We start from the raw sequence: 18470 nt of genomic DNA, 5'->3' as shown, positions 1-18470 counted from the left end.
ATCCCAAGACTGTCTATTTCTCGATACATAAGCTTGGGAAATTGGTTTAAGGCCTCAGTAATTCAATGTTTTCACTGGTAAAATAATGACAATAATATATTTGGATTGTGATGAAAATTCAATGAGACAAGGTGCATGAGAACCTAGCATAGTCCCTAGGATATAATTATGAGTCAAAAATGGCTCTTGGGACTGGATTCTCTGGAAAATTTTAATCAGAAGTAGAAGGCAGGGATTGGGAAATGTGGAGATAGAATCTAGCCACAGATGTGGGGCATGAGGCTCAAAAAGGAACATGATATTTCACCAAGACTTCTCACAGTGACATATTTCCTGCTAAGGGCAAGGCTTATTCTCACAAAGTAGCTGGCTCTAAACCAAAACCTAAACAATCTGGATGGAAATGAGAGGAAGAGGACAGAGGAGCCTGTGAAAAGCACTGAGGCTGGTTCCTCACCCTTTAATTCATCTTCAGCCTATCTTGAGACCACCTATACCAGTGTGTAAAGAAGGATCCGAGTCACTACTGGGATGGGCTGGGTCCTTGGTCAGGGCCCAAATGTAAATGAGTATGACCAACCTGGGCTCCACTTTTTCTTACTTCAAGTACTCAGTTCAGCTAATCTGCCTACTAAGATTCTACACTCATCTGTTTTTTCCTCTGATGATTCTTTTTTTTTTTTTTTTTTAAGTATAGTGATGGGCAAACTATCCACCATCACAAGCCCCCTACTGCTATGGGACCGGTGTAAAAGTCTAACAAAGAAAGGGGTTCAATGACATCCTTGTGAAATCTTATTTTTTCTCCTTTGGGTGATTATTTCACAAGTGCTTTTTCACTGTCAGGCTTCAAAGCTCTTTGCAAGGTCTATTATGAGTACTTTTGTCATAAAAATAGGAAGGTAAGCAAGGCAAGGCCGATATATTCTGAACAAGAAATGAGAAAATCAGATTTGAGGAATCATTGTTCACTAACATATTTTATAGACATTCAGAGGCACCAGTTTCATTCAACTATGTACAGACCAGTTTCTAAAAAACTCCTATTGAATATCAAGTCTTCTTAATGTCTCTAGGACTTCTTTCAAATTTGGTTCCTATTTGGAGTATTTTTTTCTATGCCTCTAACCACTCAAATGCTACCCCTTCTCTTCAAAGGAGCTATAGATGTACTTCCTTGCCTTTTCATTCTTTCTGTGTCCTATTCTCATAATCTTTGAACTCACAATATATCTTTCATTCTGTTTAGCACTCGCCTGTTCCATTATCTTGTTTCTCTTCATGAAGCTTATAGAGATAACTTGGTTTCTCCATATTCTACAGAAAACAGCAAGAAGAGAAAGAAATGGCTGGGAGCTGGAGTGGAGGGAATCCCAGTTCTAGGCCCTACACTATTTAAAGAAAGTTGCCCATTGTAATTAAACAGGAAGCAGAAAGCAGTCATGAGGTAAGCCCTTCCCTGTTCTTTTCACATGTAAGGGCTAACTGGACAATGTATGAGAGCAACCTTGTCTCCAGAAGGAAGGAGGTGGTGGGACATTCACCATTCCACCCTTGGAAACAACAGAATTCAGACCATTCCATTTGAAGGTGATTAACTTTAGTTTCCATAGGCACAGTGAAGTGTTTTGCTGTCCTGGATGATGGGAAGCACCAATTGGTAAGATGACTCTAGAATCTGCTTAAATAGTTAGTAGAGATATTCTCCTTGCATCTTTCTCTTGGGGTGTGAGTCTTCATTCTTCAATGTCATTCATTGTAAGCCACCAAAGGGCAGGGACTGTACTGTCTTTTCACACACACACACACACACACACAAATACAACATCAACTTTTACATAGATATCTATGGCTATCCCTATAACTAATCAACTTTATGCAACTATCTATCTATTATTAACTCACAGAGCAAACATTTACTGAATTCAGGTTATATCCACAGCTCTCTGCCAACCGCGGAAAGCAAAGCTTTGGGCCACATTCCACAAAAAAGGACATATGCTGAAAAATCAATATGTAAAGCAGATCGACTCTGAAAACAACTTGAAACACTTGAACAATCTAAATTTTACTAAGAAAAAAATAGGCCCAATTAGATTATATCCGTTAAATATTCATTTCCTAAACATGCCTGCAAGTAAGAATTACACACTAAGTTTGAGGGGGAGGAAGGAAAGACTGATGGAGAGTCTCAGCTCTCAACCCAGACTCATCCAATTTAATAAACAAGTCAGTAATGTGTGAATTTATCAAGTGTCTTGTATGATTCTTATCAGTCCAATTGGAGGATTAAGTCATTTTCCCAAACTTGAGTTTGTAGTTGAGCCCAGAGAACTGAGTGCTTCTGCTCTAGCTCTGTCTTTACCACACCACTCTGCTTCACCACTCAACAGTGCTTTCTTTAGTGTGCAGCCTAAACATTTATGTTGTTATCACATTTCTTTCTTAGGGGCATGTCTGATCTTCTTCATGGACTAACAGCAACTCCAGGGCAGAGGAACACTTATTTCCCACCAGGCTAACCATACACTGGATATTCAGTAAACTACAGGTTGGTTCATGATTAGCTTTTCCCCTTGAAAAATAGCACTCATCTTCCCTATGAGTTATCTTTGATAAATGCAACCTGGTGATCAAGAAGGAAGAGGTCATTAAAAGTTGGAGGCCCCAATTTTTAGCTTTGTCACTGCCCATGGGACCCTGGGATAATCAATAAATTCCACTGGACACCAGGTCAAAATGAGGCAGTTAGGATAGATTTGGTTTTCTTAGCTCTCTCCTACTATAGAAAACAGCCACCCGTTAACCAATACCTTTTTTTTTTTTTTTTTTTTTTACTGCTGTGTGGTTCTTTAGGTATTAATAATAATTCCTTAGAATTTATATAGTATTATACTATTAAATTTTTCACCTATATTGTTTCATTCCTCAAAATCCATGTCAAGAGGGTAAAATTAATAATTATTATTCTCATTATACATATTAACACACTGAGGCATAGAGAAAGTATATGACTTATTCAAGGTCATACAAGTAATAAATGGTAGAGCTGAAATTCTAATCCAAGAGTCTTTGGGGTCTTGTTGCAGTGTTCAATGGCTTGGCCTTTCCTTTAACATACCGATGTTTTCATTTAACAGATGAATATTTCCTTAAAGTTGCTTTTGAAGCAGAGTTTAACTTTTAAACTAAATCAGAATGTGAAATGGTTTCACTCAGCATTTTCTGTAAATCAGAGCCATACCTTTGGATCTCCACATGCCCCAGAGAATAGATGCCTTCATTAGGCATGTTGGACCATGTGGAAAAAATCTAAAGTTGGCATTTGATTCATACTGCATACTCAACTTATTTATATTAGTTTTATCCAAGATGCCCATCACTGAGGCACACGGGACGTAACTGTTCCAAGGCAATTAAACCAAATGTCAATGGTTCCTCTTCTGAAGGAACTATTCCACCAATCAATTACAAACAACCTGATTAAATAGAGAAGTCTAAGTATTAGCCCTTAAGACTAACTCAGAACAATAAAAACTGAAGACCTGAAATACAAGGTCATTGGTGGGAATTACATAGTACTACTTGCCATCATGATTCAGGCCCAGTATGATTTCTTAATCATTACCATATATCTAGCATCCAAAGAAAAGAAAATGCAAAAACCTTTAAATATCCTGTTTACCAAAATAGCAAATATTTATTGAGTGACTGCCATGTTCATAGCCCTACCTATGCCAGGCATGGAAGTTAATTAGAAAGGGCTGGTTAAAAGGCATCTGCCTAATCTCCATGGAAGTCTTTCTCTTAGAAAAAATCCTGTGAATCTCAGCTTCATCATTTTTAAAAAGAGAGAGTGGGATCCAATGAGAACAAAGTTTCTTTCTATTTCTATTTATCCACATCCTTGTTAGACCATAGGGTATCCCAAAGGAGGTTTTCATGGGATGTTAGGATAATCTGAATATTACTCTCTAGAAATGGTATTTTATTTCTTAAAACCGAAATAAAACAGTGGAATTCTATGTACTCACAAAATTTATACTGAAAATTATTTACAAATGGTTAGCTAAGCAAACTTATATGAAGCTCTTACTCTTAATGAATGAAAGCCTATTGACCATAATCAGTCAATTTAGTTGTGAAAGGAAGTACAAATTATCAGACATATTAAAATGACTATTTAAAAAGCACTGAGGAATACTGGTCTGGTTCAAAAAAAAGACTGGGATTAAAAATAGTCCTCAGCAATGCAAGTCCTTAGCAATTACCCACTGTGTTATCAGCACAGTGATTGACTAAACCTTTTGTGGGTAATGGGCACTTCAGTCAAAACCAAAGGTTAGTGTTTTAGAGAGTGCCAGAGGCTTTTAATTTCCTTATAGCATATTAAAACATAGTCAGTCTTTGCCACATTTTAACTTTGTTTAGTATAAATTGTTACACTTTAAATTCATTGACTTACATGGTCCACTGGAAATATCATTAAGAATCGTCATCACAGTACTCCCATGACTAAAACTTCAATCCCTCCTCCCCTGACAGCATGTAAGAATTTAGTTATAGATGACTACCTGTCTCCAATGCTTTTAAACATTATTCGGGTTCATTTCACATTGAGTATGAGAAAATCTAAAGGCTTAAGGAATCCCTGATAGAAGCAAATAGTTATATTGCATGAAATTCATGTGCCCTTATTTATGAATATCAGCTGAGCAATACATTTCTATAGTTAACAAAATCAATGGTTCCTTTGCCCAATAGTTCCTTCCACACCTACAAGAACATAATAAAACTAACAATGGACTTTGATAAGGCAGACATGTGTCTTGGCTCATCCAATAACCATTCTCTAGCCACCTCATTTTCCTCCACCAGATGCTTTCTTTGATGGAAGAACCTGCCAGCTCTTTGCCTCTTCCACCCCATCCATCTGAAGCGTAGGCATATGACCCAATCCGACCAATGGGATGTGTTAAGGTGGTAGCCAGAGATTCTAGGAGAGGAGTTCCTTCCTGATAGAGGCATGACAGAGACATTTGTCTTTGCCAAACATTCTTGGCTTCTATAAGATGCCCACAACCATAGCAGCAGCCATTATGTCACCATGAGGAGCCAAACCTGAGACCACAGCCTGTGAACACAGGTTGGATAAAGGCTGGTCTTGAATGACAGCACGAAAACTACCTTGCCCCTGTCTACTTTCAGGCTTCAGGTCACTTGCCACCTAAAGCATCTGATCTCATAAAAATGAAAGCTGTGTATTGTGTTTACATGTAACTCAGTCTTTATCTTTGATCTAGCCTGGGAAGTAGACAATCCAAAGAGATAGGTGAAGAGACAGGTGAGATGGTTGATGGTGAAGAATTGCAGATAAAGATAATGAATGGAGATGCCCTCATTGGGCCCCTGAATCAAGCTTTGCTGGAGCTTTGATGCAGACAAGCTGGGTTGGCAGGGGTCCTGCATGCCTCTCCACTGGGGATGAAGGCCTTTGCCCTGATACTTTCTTAAATAGCTGCTAAAGATTAACCATGCTCTGAGTTAATATTCAAAGGAAAAATGGTGAATTTCCACCTTGCGTTTTCTACGTCCTTTGTTAAAGAGGACCATGAATTTGCTTCATTGAAATATGATCTACTTTAATTAAAGCCAGTGGCATTGAGTAAATTAGTACGTAATTGCATTTTCCCATGAATTTCACACAGCTTGCATTTTACCAAAAGGAACCCAGTTTCAGTCAACGCTTGTGTGCTGATACCTGCAATCAAGGTCTTATTAAACTAAACAAATCATGTCTTCATGCAAGTTAAGGAAGCATAAATGTAAGACCAATTCATAAAGTTTCTAATTTCTGCTATTTAGAAAAGCAAAGTTTGGAAAGAGCTATTTGGGAAGGGAAACTTTCTTTTCAGGCCATTGTAAATCATCTCAGAAAGCCTAGATTTTCTCCCTGTCAGTGATAAGTTCCCCTAGAAGGCTTTGGTCTCCCTGTATAACCAGTGATTCTCCATTTATTTTAAATGTGTTCATACAAATTTCAAGATAGAGAATGTTTTAGAAAAATGTTTATTTTCAGGTAAAAGAAAACACCTCAAGTCAGGGTTTGGTCAGCAAATGTTTTAAAATGATGTATTCTCAAAATAAGAACAATGAAACAAATTCTTGTATAATATGTAATTTTAAGTGGGAGGAAAAGGAGCCTGTCTAATTGCTTAAGAGTTCAGGTTCTTAACTTTTGTCTGTATCCTGCCTTTCCACTTAGGAGCTATGTAACAATCTCTCTATATGCCCTCTTTCTCAAAATAAGGTGGACAAAAATAACAACTTCATAAGGTTATTGCCAAGATTAGACACTAGACATAAATAGGCAAGTAATGGTAATCACGATCTGTCCTCGTTTACAAAATCAGAGGCAAAGTGACAGATATGCACTGATACACGACACATGAACTCTGGGGTTTTGAGCTGAAGTCTCATTTGGAACCTTGAGTTTTACTTTGTTCTCGGGAGAGTGAGAGTGACTACCAACTATCAATGTTGCCTATTCAATCCCCCCCAGCGGACCAGTCAGACTCCCAATTTTTCAAGGCCCCAGATGGTACCCTTAACCTCCAGCCAACTGACCTGGAAAAGCCAGCTGTGATTTCACAGGGGGCTGGGGTATGAAGCTTTCTAAAAATCAGCAGAAATCCACCTACATCAAAGATCAGTGCCAGCTCAGCCAGAATTGTGCATCTCAGCAAGTCATTTTTGGAATCAGTTGCTGGGGACACATTGCGTGCCTGTGCGCGTACACACAGACACACACGCACACAGGAGTCATTTATACTGAATAAAATACACCAAATGAAGAACCAGGTGAAATTCTAGGTGGGTATGTCGGTGAGACCATCCATATACAGATGGTATTTATGTAAAATATGTACCCTCCAGGGGAAATAGAGCTCTTTTCATAAGTTCTTCATTAAAGAAATATAGTCTAAGTATTGTGTAGCTTGTTTTCTACTTCCTACTCTCCACTTGTTCACATAAAGTAGGTCCTTCTGTCTGGCTTATGGGTCCAGCATAAAGATACTTTCTTGGCAATCGTTAGCTTCGACCAGACTCTTCCAGATAAGGGACTAAACTAAAAGTCGACACTTCCCAAGTGGAAGGCACTCTGACATTAAAAAAATACTGTTAAAGAGTCTTTGATGCTGTAGATTTGAACCAAAATTTTAAAATTTCTTTCTCCCAATCTCCAGAACTGCCAGGGATATTATGTTAATACATGAATAAATGAGCTAAAGTATGTTTGCACATATATTATTCTATCATCTCCCTCTCAATTGGATTAGCCTTTCATTAATGCTTTCTACATTTGCATCTATAGACTGTCTCTTCTGAAACTCAAAATGCCTGTGAGAAAATTTATTTGAAAATCACTTCGTCCTCACATGAATATGGCCTCTTCCCCAAGCCTACTCCTCCAATAGTTGTACTTTCTATCACTCAGAAGACACTTGGATGTCATCCAAACACATGGTCTCCTGAGTGTTCTTCTCTACTTCCAATGCCCAGTCTTATCCCAAGTCCTTATAGTCTCTAAAGTATGTCAGTAGCCTTTAGATTAATCTCACTTCTATGAATACTAACACACACTACACCCCCATACACCCACAATCACACACTTTGATAACTCCTCCACTTTGTTCAGAGAGCTTTCTTTTTAAGTTCTGAAATCTGTGTCACTTGCTTCCTCAACTATTACAGCAGGAGCTGTTAATGAATTCCCCACACACTATGCTGTAACACATATGAACATGTAACATACAGAGCAAATTCCATATTCTCAAATGGGAATCAGTAAATGGTGGCCACATCCACCCCCAACCTATTTTTGTAAATAAAATTTTATTGAAACACAGCGGTGTTCATTTGTTTATGTTTTGTCTTTGGCTGCTTTCATGCTGTAACAGCACAGTTAAGAATTTGTAACAGAGACTGTAGCTAGCTCACAGCCTAAAACATTTACTATCTGGCCCTTTACATAAAATGTTTCCTAAACTCTGTTCTGAACCACAAGACATTTATTATGATCTATCTCAACATCATCATCATAAACACATACTGAGTCCCTAATACGTGTTAGCCACTACAAACAGACTGATCGCCTATTTCATATTCCAACTGAATGGAAAAACAGAGGCACAGAGAGTTTAAGTTTTCTATTCAAAGAGGTCCTACAGCAATTAACTTGTGGAGTCAGGATCCAAACTCTGGTCACTGAGTTCCAGAACTCTTTCTGGGGTACTATAATCTCCCTCATCTTTTTTCATTTCCTTCAAAATTCCAGAACTATTTCCCATTCCCAGACCATGCCCTTTCACATGGCTGTGCTCTGCAAATGCTGTTCTCTCTCTAGCAACGGTGTCCTCCACAGGACACATCACCCAATGAGCTATACATGTCTTCCATTAAACCCAAATGTTTAGGGACACCTGGGTGGCTCAGTGGTTTAGCGTCTGCCTTTGACTCAGGGCATGAGCCCAGAGTCCTGGGATCAGGTCTCGGATCAGGCTCCTTGCATGAAACCTGCTTCTCCCTCTGCCTGTGTCTCTGCCTCTCTCTGTGTCTCTTATGAATAAACAAAATCTTTAAAAAAAAGTGTTTAGTGTGTGCCATGTTATTCATGAGCAGTTGTTTTCTCTGTCTCCCTTTCTCTCTCAGTATGATGCTTTCAGATTGTTGTCTGGGTTTCACTAGTTCAGTTAATTTTGGTATTTTCTGTTCCAGCGTTTAGGTTACAGAATCTTGCAAATTCTTGGTTCCTTGAAAGCTCAGATCTTCAGAAAATGGAGCTCACTGTCTACATCTATTTCTTCAAGTTTCAGGTTAATAATGTCTTCTTCTAGGAGTAGATTCCACCCTCTCAACCAATCCAGTTATCCTAAGCACACATAGCATCTCAAAGCACACCCAATCACACCTTGCAAATACATTTACTCATTTGTTGAAAAAATGAATGAAATGATCCTAAGGCCAACAAGGGCCAGCTGACACAGAAAGGGAAGGCCTTGAGAGGAATAGAAACAGCATTGAAACTGGTAGCTCACAAAGCATGAAGCCTGAGTCAGGTCTCAGCTCTTACCCCATTATCTAACAAATCATGTGTAAGTATCAATGGCCTCCAGACACCCACTGCTACCTCAAACACTGATCTCATTACTTTAGCTGCTTATTACTTTCAGTTTTGCAGGCAGCTCTGAAAGAAAAGCCCATTTCCCGAGGTGTAAACACATCTTCCAATGATGCCAAGCTTATGAGATCAGCCAACTCTCCAAAGCATATGGGGTCAACCACAAAGCTCAGTAACGCATTTCCTCAGCGAGGCTCTTAGTAAGATAAAGATGTGAACTGACACTTTTCATAGAAACAATGATGCAAAAATCAACCGTGAGGATACCTTCATACATCTTCCCAAGCTTACGACAGCAGAGTGGTATTTGGTTCTGCCCCTCAAGCATTAGCCCACTCCTTGACAAGGCAGGTTAGAAGTGTCAATCCTGTGAGAAGTATGGCTAATGAGAATAGGAGCCCAGGGCAATGCAAACTCTCAACTCCTCAATTTTGGTGTTTTTGCCTGCTCTCCTCTCTCAAAAAGTGTGTTACTCTAACTGGATACTGTATTGAGCATGTTTACAGCGTTTTTTGTCTTTTCTGTTTCTACTCTAAATGTGGAAAGTTTTTTTTTTTTTTTTTTTTTTTTTTTTTTGTGACAGCAGGTATGGCCATAATATGTACTTCATGAAAAGTTTAGAATAAAGAAAATCTACTTTATGCAAACATAGTCTAGCAGAATCTGTATGTTTGAGGCTGCATTTTGAGGCTTTAAAAATGAATACAAAAAAGAATTTGCCCCAGGTACATGCACAGGAACATACACACACGCACACACACACACACACGGATAAAACTCTGGATCTAATTTACTGAAGTCAACATTGTTTTGTCATTCAGGAATCTTTAATGCAATAGGAATGTAGTTCCTATTGCATTAAAGAATATGTCTGAAGTAGTTTTCAAGCAAAAAGCAGATATCACCAGATATTTTCCATGTTCTCTGAGGAAAAGATAGATATACGTAAGGGGCAGAAGAGCAATTTAGATTATTTAGAGGAGAGCATTTTCTATATGTTCAAATTATGAAGCTCTTGGATACTTGCCCAGTGCTTGTCAGAAACGGGTTACTCAAAAACATCTGATGATGCAGATAATAAAACAGTGATAAACACTCAAAGAGTTTGCCCTGAAAAAAATTAAGTAGGCTAAAAGAAATGATGGCCCGAGAGGCTAAAAAATCATGTGCATAAATAACAAAATATTCTCCAACTCTGTTAGTTCAGAATTGTATGCAGTAGCAGAATTAATATACCAGAATCCCATGGACATCTTTGTCCTATTTTCCTACTTTTCATCAAGTACTACTTATATATCCATGATACACTCAGATTTAAATACCTGAACATACCATCCTTATCCTTGCAGAAATAGTAATGTACAGTAGGGGTCAGTATTCTTTTTTCTGGCTGGTAAATGCTTTTGGGCTTGCTGGCCAGATGGTTTGTTTTGCAACTACTCCATTCTGCTACTGTAGTGCAAAAGCAGCCTTAGGCAATAAATAAGCAATTGACTGTGGCTGTGTTCCAATAAAACTTTATTTACTAAAACAGGCAGAGCCCTCTAGCTGTAGTTTGTCAACTCCTGATCCAGGAGTGGATGGATGACTCCTAATCCATCGACTACACAGGCCTAGGGGATCTGCAATTTATTGAAGTACGTATTCTAATCCATATGCGAAGGGAGAATAATTTACTGAATGCAAATAGCTCTTGCCATGTCTGTATTGCTATTTTCCCAATGTATGTCAATACTACTGTGATTAACACTTTAACAAATAGCTTTGCTTGCCATTAATTATTGTATCAGTCATTAAAAATTGAAAATACAATTGTTCCTGTGTGAGGATTCTAAGAGTATATAGTTAGACTTGTACCCCAGAAGCAGAGAGCTTCACCAGATTTTCACACAAAATGCATATACTTGCTGCCTTTTTAAGTGATTTTCTGACTTTCAGCATTTTTCCTATTGGGTAAACTGTGCTATATTCCTTGCCCCAGGGAATCTGCCTGGAGAAGGCTCCAACATCTGTGTTAAACACACCTCAATACTGGGGGTTGACAGCTGTACAGGATGCCTCCCTGATGGATGGCATCAGGCTAATAATTCCACCAGCCAGCCTTTACCAAACTCATATGTAAGACACCACTCCAGTCTCAGGCACAGCCGGCTCCTGATTAACTGTCTAATGGGGGATGCACTGAGGCAGAAAATCCCAAACAATAGGTGATCCAAATATAATTTATATTTGGCTCAGCAAATGACCTTATTTTGTAACGGTTTTACCTTCATAATTATGTTTTCCTTTAGACTGATACATCTGTTGGCACACACCATCTAACCACAGAATAAGGGATGCAAAAACGTAGGTAAGCTGTAGGACACCGCTGGGTAGGATAAAAACGTTTCTGTGCTTGAACAAATATAAGTGACAGAGAGACACCTGACTGTATATCATTCCAAGGTCACAGAATCCAGCAAGAATGGCCTTTAAAGTTGATGCAGTTCAAATGAGACAAAGATGAGTTAAGCAGTTGATCAGGGGTTACTCAGGTAGAAGATATAAAATAATAATGATGATGATGACCATAATGATGATCCACTCTAGTCAAATTATACCCCCATTGCTTTCTGCCATAATGATGAGCAAACTTTCCCTATACGGCGAAACAGTTAATATTTTATGATCTCTCTTGCAACTGCCCAACTCTACCTTTGAATGAGCATGGCCGTGTTCCAGCCCAACTTTATTATAGACACCCAAATTCAAATTTAATATAATTTCATGTGCCATGAAATTTTCTTATTCTGAGTATTTTAATTTCAATCATTTAAAAATGTAACACCAATATTAGTTATGGGAAATACAAGAACAGGCAGCAGGCCAGATATGGCCCCATAAGGTTGCCCTATTAACCTTCTTGCCTCAAACGCTCATCATTATTTGAAATTATATTGTATATTTCTTTCTCATGTGTCATGTTTCTGCCCTCATTCTAATGTAAATTCTTCAAGAGCAGGGGTCATATGTACCCTTTTCAGCTCCCTCTCAGCTTGATATCCTAAGTGCTACAATAGTACCTGGGACAGAATAGATGCTAGTAAAGAGTCATTGAATGATGGACTGAATGGTTAAATGTTTGTAGCAGAGTAGTACAGTGATAAGTATATATCATCGTACAACCTTCAAAACAGTGCTACACAAAAATATCTCCTTTGAGAGATTAGGGAAGAAATTACTTTCTCCATTGGATGTTTCAACAAATGTGGACAGATAACGGGACTCTCCCTGGAGCACAAAGTAGGAGGGGGGCAGGGCTTGCACCGGAATGTGAGTCTGCTGCTTCATTCAGGCCTCTCCACTGTAGCCTGCTGACTACTCATTTCTCTACCACAGGTAGGCCTTGGATTGCCCACAGGTCCAGACTGCTTAGATGTTTTAAATGTGAGATGCTGAATATTAAAAGGGTCTAAAAGATCTCTATGTGCCCTTCCTCTAAGTAGTTTCAAAGTTTCATCTCCATCTCAATTGGCTCTGGACTCACAGGGAGTTTCTGAAATGATGTGGTCAATGTTTACCAGTCTCCCATCGACCATCATAGAGCTACAGTAGAACCCTTCTACCCAGGGGCAGATAGAAAATTCTGAAGATATGGTAATGGGTAGCAAGTCCTGACACTGATGTTCTAGCTAGCCCTAGCTGGGCCATGTCAGTACCTTTTCCCTTGCCGACTACCTGGGAAAAGGTTGCACTCCACCAACAATACAGCAAAGCCCCAAATAGCCCCATGGACTGCTTTCTGCTAATCTATTAACCACTTAATTCTAATAGCATGTATCAAGCATCTTCAGAGGGATGAGCCCTGAGCCATGTGTACTGGGGGTTAGCGGGCTATATAGTAAAGAAGATGGGACTCTGAAATCAGGTAGACCAGTCATCAAATCACTGATCAGACATGATCAACTTCATGACCTTAAACAAATTACTTGTAGTTTAATCTCTAAAATGACTAGATGATTCCTATAGTTTGTGATGATTATGAAAATTAAATGAGGTAATGTATTGCCCAGGCTAGCTTCTGGCAACCAAACAGATAAGCAGTCAATGATTGTTTCTTTTTAGACCTCAAGGAGTATGCTTTGTAATGGAGAATGAGACAACTGTTAGTGCCTGTCTGGACAAATGGCATTGGTGGGTAGCTCTGCTACTATTCAGTGAGGTACCTGGTATGATTTAGCAAAAAGTGCCCTGTTTCAAGGCACTTTACTACCATATCATGAAACAATGCAGGAACAATGATAAAAACCTACCATGTGAATGGCACCTCTAGAGTGATGCAGTATACACATACCCAACCATAAGCATCAGGCCTTTCAAAATGCATACTATATTAATTTAAAGAAGGGAAGGGTTAATGCAAGCTAGGCTAGATAAGGACAAAGAAGGATAAGCTAACAGGGTTGGAGTTAGATTTTAAGCTGATGAAAAGTGAAGACGTGGTGAGGGAAGTAAAGAAAGCATTTAGCAGACATCATGGCAGACAGCCAGGATTGCCCTGGGGAGTTGGCCACCCTTTGAATACCAACCCAGTTCTCAGAAGAGCTCCCCATGAATTGAGTTATTTGGCTGAAGAACTACACACAGACCAACTTGACATCCAGAGAAGAGCACATATTTCCATGTCAAATAGAATGTTTTGGAAGAGCAGAGAATATTATGCAACACTTGGCCACTTCCTGGAATTCAGAATACCAAACATTTTGGAATTATATCCCCTTAACCCCCTAGTCACAATGCAGGGGTGGTCTGGGGACCAGAGGCTGTGCACAACAAAAAACTCTGGTGGGCAGTATATCTGGCCAAAAATCTTCTTTCAATATGGCAGGCCATATGAAATGCCTTTCATGGAATAATTCTAAAACAAAGGCTCACTTGGACCTTGCCATCACTGAGACCAGTATGTTTTTTCACTGACCAGTGTCCCCATAAGTTAAAGGCTGGTTTTCAAAGGCAAGGATATGATGAGGTATTTCACATATGTTCTACTTTTGCTAAGGCGACACAGGAACCTCACCTCCAAGCACTCTACTAAATAAAGAGCTTTTAAGTGAAAGAAGCTATGCCCAAGCAATATGACCTTTGCGTTTACATATACTTAAGTGTGTGCAAAACAACATAAGCTATGTTTCAGGGAGACAGCTTTATACAGTAGAAAAGTACAGGATTTGGAAAAGTCAAACTTCATTTTAAGCTGTCTTTCTGCAGTGAACCATCTGGGTAATGTTTGTGAAGCCACATGACCTCTCTAAAGTGAGTTTTCCCATCAGTAAAATGCAAGACATTATGGTTTCCTCAGATTACTCTATTGAGGATCTGCAAAGCATAACCAGAGGAAGGCACATACAGCTCATCATACTGGTAGAATCTGGTGGACGAAAATAGCTGCCTAGGAGGTTGGGGTGAAAAGGATCCTGGGTTTATGTATGTGCTCAGCAGAAAAGCAGATAATGATGCAGGAGTGGCATCCACCTGGTGAGGGAGAGAGGTGAGTGGCAGCACAAACTATATGGCACCATTGACAATGAGTGTGGACTTCTCCTGAATCAGCCTGCTAAAGAAACAGGGTGGGGGTGGGGAACAGAGGGGCAATTTCACTGTATGTTCTGGTTAATGTGGGTTGTGATATCCAAATGCTAGCCTTTACCCACATATTGGCCATTTAAGGAACATAGCTGGTTCTATAGGACAGTCTCCCTAGCCAGGTCAGAGGAGATGACCTTCCTCAGGATCCAGAAGCCACAGCTATTCAACTGTTGCTAGTGGCCTAATATTGCTATTCCACCAGTAGGTGTTTCCTTCCTCTGGCTTTTCATTTTGCTTCATCCTCGCTAAAATGAAAAGCCCTCTGGGAGGAGTAACACAATCAACCAAATTGCATTAAGTTCATGAAATGTCCCTTTTCTTCTAACTGAATTTGTTACGGGTATAGGCAAGGCACTGGATGGCTAGATAACAGGACACTGTTGCTATATGGGCAGAAAAGACAAACGCTAATGATTCACAATTTAGTTGAAGATGAGCCCTGTCGACTTTTGGTGTTAAGTATCATGCTCAGTGCAGCTACCGAGTAAACAGTCTCCAAACTAGGGAACAGGAAGTGACTTTTCCCTACCAGAACTCCCATAGGACAAACTTTGTGTGTCTCACTTTGGTAGTGAGACTCCTATCAGAATGCTTCTAACAACCTGATAGAGAATATTCTGGCATTATTTTACTCCTGGCTCTTCTCTTGGAGCCCCTATCAAGATGTTGCAGGCATTTGTCAGCTAAAGGCAGGTCCCTGAGAATTGTTAATCTGAGAAAACAGGGATTAATAGTGGATGCTCTTTGGAAAGCATAGGGCCTAAACACATGCAGTGAGGCCAGGGTTGGAAGGTACCCATTACCCAGAAAGAGGATAGCAAGATACTGAGAAAGAATACTATTTGTGGAGTACTTCTTGTTTCACCCCTACAACCTTTCTTCTTGGCAAGGATAACTACCTCTTCTTCAGAAAGGCCAACTAATTCACTCAAGGCCACAGAGATATGAAATGAGGACACATGTGGGTCTATTCTGTGCACAGTACCAGTGCAGACTTCATGGTAAGGTCTGGATTGAATGCACACATGATCCTAGCATGAAGAAACAGAAAGAAAGGCATAATAAATGGATTTGTTGATTAGAGCTCTGGGTTTCTAGATGCATTTTAAATTCAACTTTTAACAGTTATAGTTTCTTAACACCTGCTAAATCATTGGCCCGGGCAATTCTTAACTTCTGGTGCCAAATTAGAACACTGGCAGAAATAATTCAAAAGAGCATTTGGTTTTAGGCCTTCTCGTCTTTTAATTGGGACTTCAACAGGTAGTATAACAGGCATGAAATGACTTACCATTCTGTATGTACATTTGATTCAACATGTTATCATAATTCCATTGGTGTGTTTTCCCTGGGAAGAATTCCACACAAAAGAGCAAGGAGCCAACCAACATTATTTCATTTAGGAAACTCTTGCCCCAATAGCGCCATTATAACTGACTTCCTTTCATTTTTAAGCAGCACTAAACTCTCAAGAACAGCAGCAAAGCTGTAAAACTGTTGACAATCAGCAAATCTCCAAGCAAGTTTACCATCATCCATTCTGATTCATTATAATCATTGAAATTTTAGGTCACATAAGAGCCATCTGTGAAGCAGCCTCCCCAGATGATTAAAACACTCCTGTACAATGTACATTTACAAATTGAAAATTAATGAGGAAACATGTTTAAAAATTGACTATAGCTACCCAAGGGTTTAAAAACACTTTAAAATGCATAAAGAAATCACTTGGCTATGCAGTCCTCCTTAGTGACAAATAAGTTGCATTACTTCTCAGAATTACTCCTGCTGAATTAACTTTTCAATGTGTTGGTTATTATGGTTGCATACCAATATCATATCTCAAAAAATACTAATACAAATCATATCCCCCTACTCCTGTCCTCCAGGCTAATTCATTTTGCATCTTACCAACTCAAGGTAAATGATCCAGAAAAAAGCAAAGATATTCCTCATGAATGACTGGTATAACAACTAACAAAATTGTATTCCACCAGTGGGAATGGTCTATTCCTGGTTAAAAGTTTCTCTAATGCTCCTGGCTGCAGCCATGAAAAAGAGACTCTGCAGCACTCTTTGGCAATAAAGGATTCCTTTCACACTGCTCTATTTTTTTTTCTTTTGACTTGGTCTATCTACTCTACCATCCCACTTTGCCGTTAGGCATTCTCTCTGGCAGGCTTTGGAATAGGAGTCTTTACTGGGGAGACGGAGAGGAAGGAGAAGGCATAATTCTCATTTTCCAGAGTTTAGTCCAAGAAGGGAAGTGAAGGCAGGGATTTGAGAGGGGAAACAATCTTTGATCAGTGTCAATCATGTGCTTAAACAGGGCCAAATGCTTTGTATATGACACTGCATTCAATCCTTCCAATGGACCTGGGTGGTGGGCAAGGGTATGGCTGTTTACAGGTGAGAAAAGCAAGGCTTAAAAAGGTTATGTAGATTGCCCAGTGTCACAATCAATGCTATGACCATGAGTATAGTACTCAGGCATGTGCAAACACCATGAAAACACCGTACATGCATCAGGAGCAAATGCATGGAGTTATACACACATAAATCAGAGGCTGCTAGGTTAGCCAGCTGAGGAGACTAGCTCACAGGGAGTCACAGCAGATGCTTATAATAAGTCCAGTCCATGGAGACTGCAATGGACTAAATAGTATTTCCTCAAAATTCTTATGTTGAAGCTCTAATCAGTATGACTGTATTTGGAGGTGGGTCTTATGAGGGGACAATAAATAAGGTTACATGAGGTCATAGGGTAAGCCCTTAATCCAAGATATCTGGAGTTGTATAAGAAAAAGAAGAACCACCAGAGTGTCATGCACATACAGAGGAAAAGCCGCTTGAGAAAGTAGTGAGAAGGTAGCCATCTGTAAGCCTGGGAAAGAATGCTCACCACAAACTAAACTCTCCAACACTCTCTCATTCACCTTTTTATCCTTTGGATTTCTAGCCTCCAAAATGGTAAGAAAATAAATTTTGGGGGGTGCCTAGGTGGCTCAGTCATGTGTCTGCTTTCGGCTCAGGTCATGAGCCCAGGGCCCTGGGATGGAGCCCCACATCAGGATCCCTGCTCAGCGGGGAATCTGCTTCTCCCTCTCCCTCTGCACCAGGCTCGTTCTCTCCCTCTTGCTCACTCTTTCTTTCAAGATAAATAAAGATAAATAAAATCCTTTTTTTTTTTTTTTAAGAAAATAAATTTGTTGCATAAGCAACCCAGTCTGTGGTGGTGTATTATGGCAGCCTGAGAAGACTAGTACAGAGATACTGAGAATCAAGGTTGGGAAACTCACTCAAGTGTGACTGGAGGTCAGTACTAGGGTTGGATAGCAGCTCCCCTCCTCATCCTCCCCCAACACACAAACAAGCACGGAGCTACCGAAGCAGGAGTTTCCTATCTCCCGGCTTTCAGCTCCAATAACATTGATCATGTCCCTGAACTCAAACTCGTATTACATTGTATCATAACTATTTGTTCTAGGTCTGCCTCCCCCTGCCCCCAACTGTGAATGTATGTGCAGAAGGAACTGTGCTTCATGCACCCTCTTACCCTGCCTGCACATTGTCTTTCCCTCACAGTAGCTGCTTTTTATATTTCTGGAGAATTGAGGAAATGGGCAGGTCTGTGACTGCAGGAGGAGTCAAAGTAAGAACATCC

At 39.7% G+C, this 18470-nt stretch overlaps 1 protein-coding gene and 1 long non-coding RNA gene across 10 annotated transcripts in view; one reads left to right on the top strand and one right to left on the bottom strand.

The window, feature by feature from the left end:
- The window catches only part of CTNNA2 (catenin alpha 2), a 1079777-nt gene that overhangs the window by 509033 nt on the left and 552274 nt on the right, over positions 1-18470 (bottom strand). The window lies entirely within an intron of this gene.
- Positions 1580-16868, top strand: LOC140601273 (uncharacterized). 3 transcript variants are annotated; one of them, XR_012004302.1, is made up of 5 exons: positions 1580-1660; positions 2450-2551; positions 5709-5825; positions 11473-11531; positions 16696-16868. It is a non-coding gene; the product is annotated as an uncharacterized lncRNA (long non-coding RNA). The 3 variants fall into 3 exon arrangements; XR_012004303.1 differs by lacking the exons at positions 11473-11531; positions 16696-16868 and adding an exon at positions 7376-7943; XR_012004301.1 differs by lacking the exons at positions 11473-11531; positions 16696-16868 and adding an exon at positions 6563-6976.

The sequence above is a fragment of the Canis lupus genome, chromosome 12 (genome assembly GCF_048164855.1).
Source record: "Canis lupus baileyi chromosome 12, mCanLup2.hap1, whole genome shotgun sequence".
Taxonomy (NCBI): Eukaryota; Metazoa; Chordata; class Mammalia; order Carnivora; family Canidae; genus Canis; species Canis lupus.
Note: the sequence above shows the minus strand (reverse complement) of the source record. Positions and strands in the feature narration are given on the sequence as shown.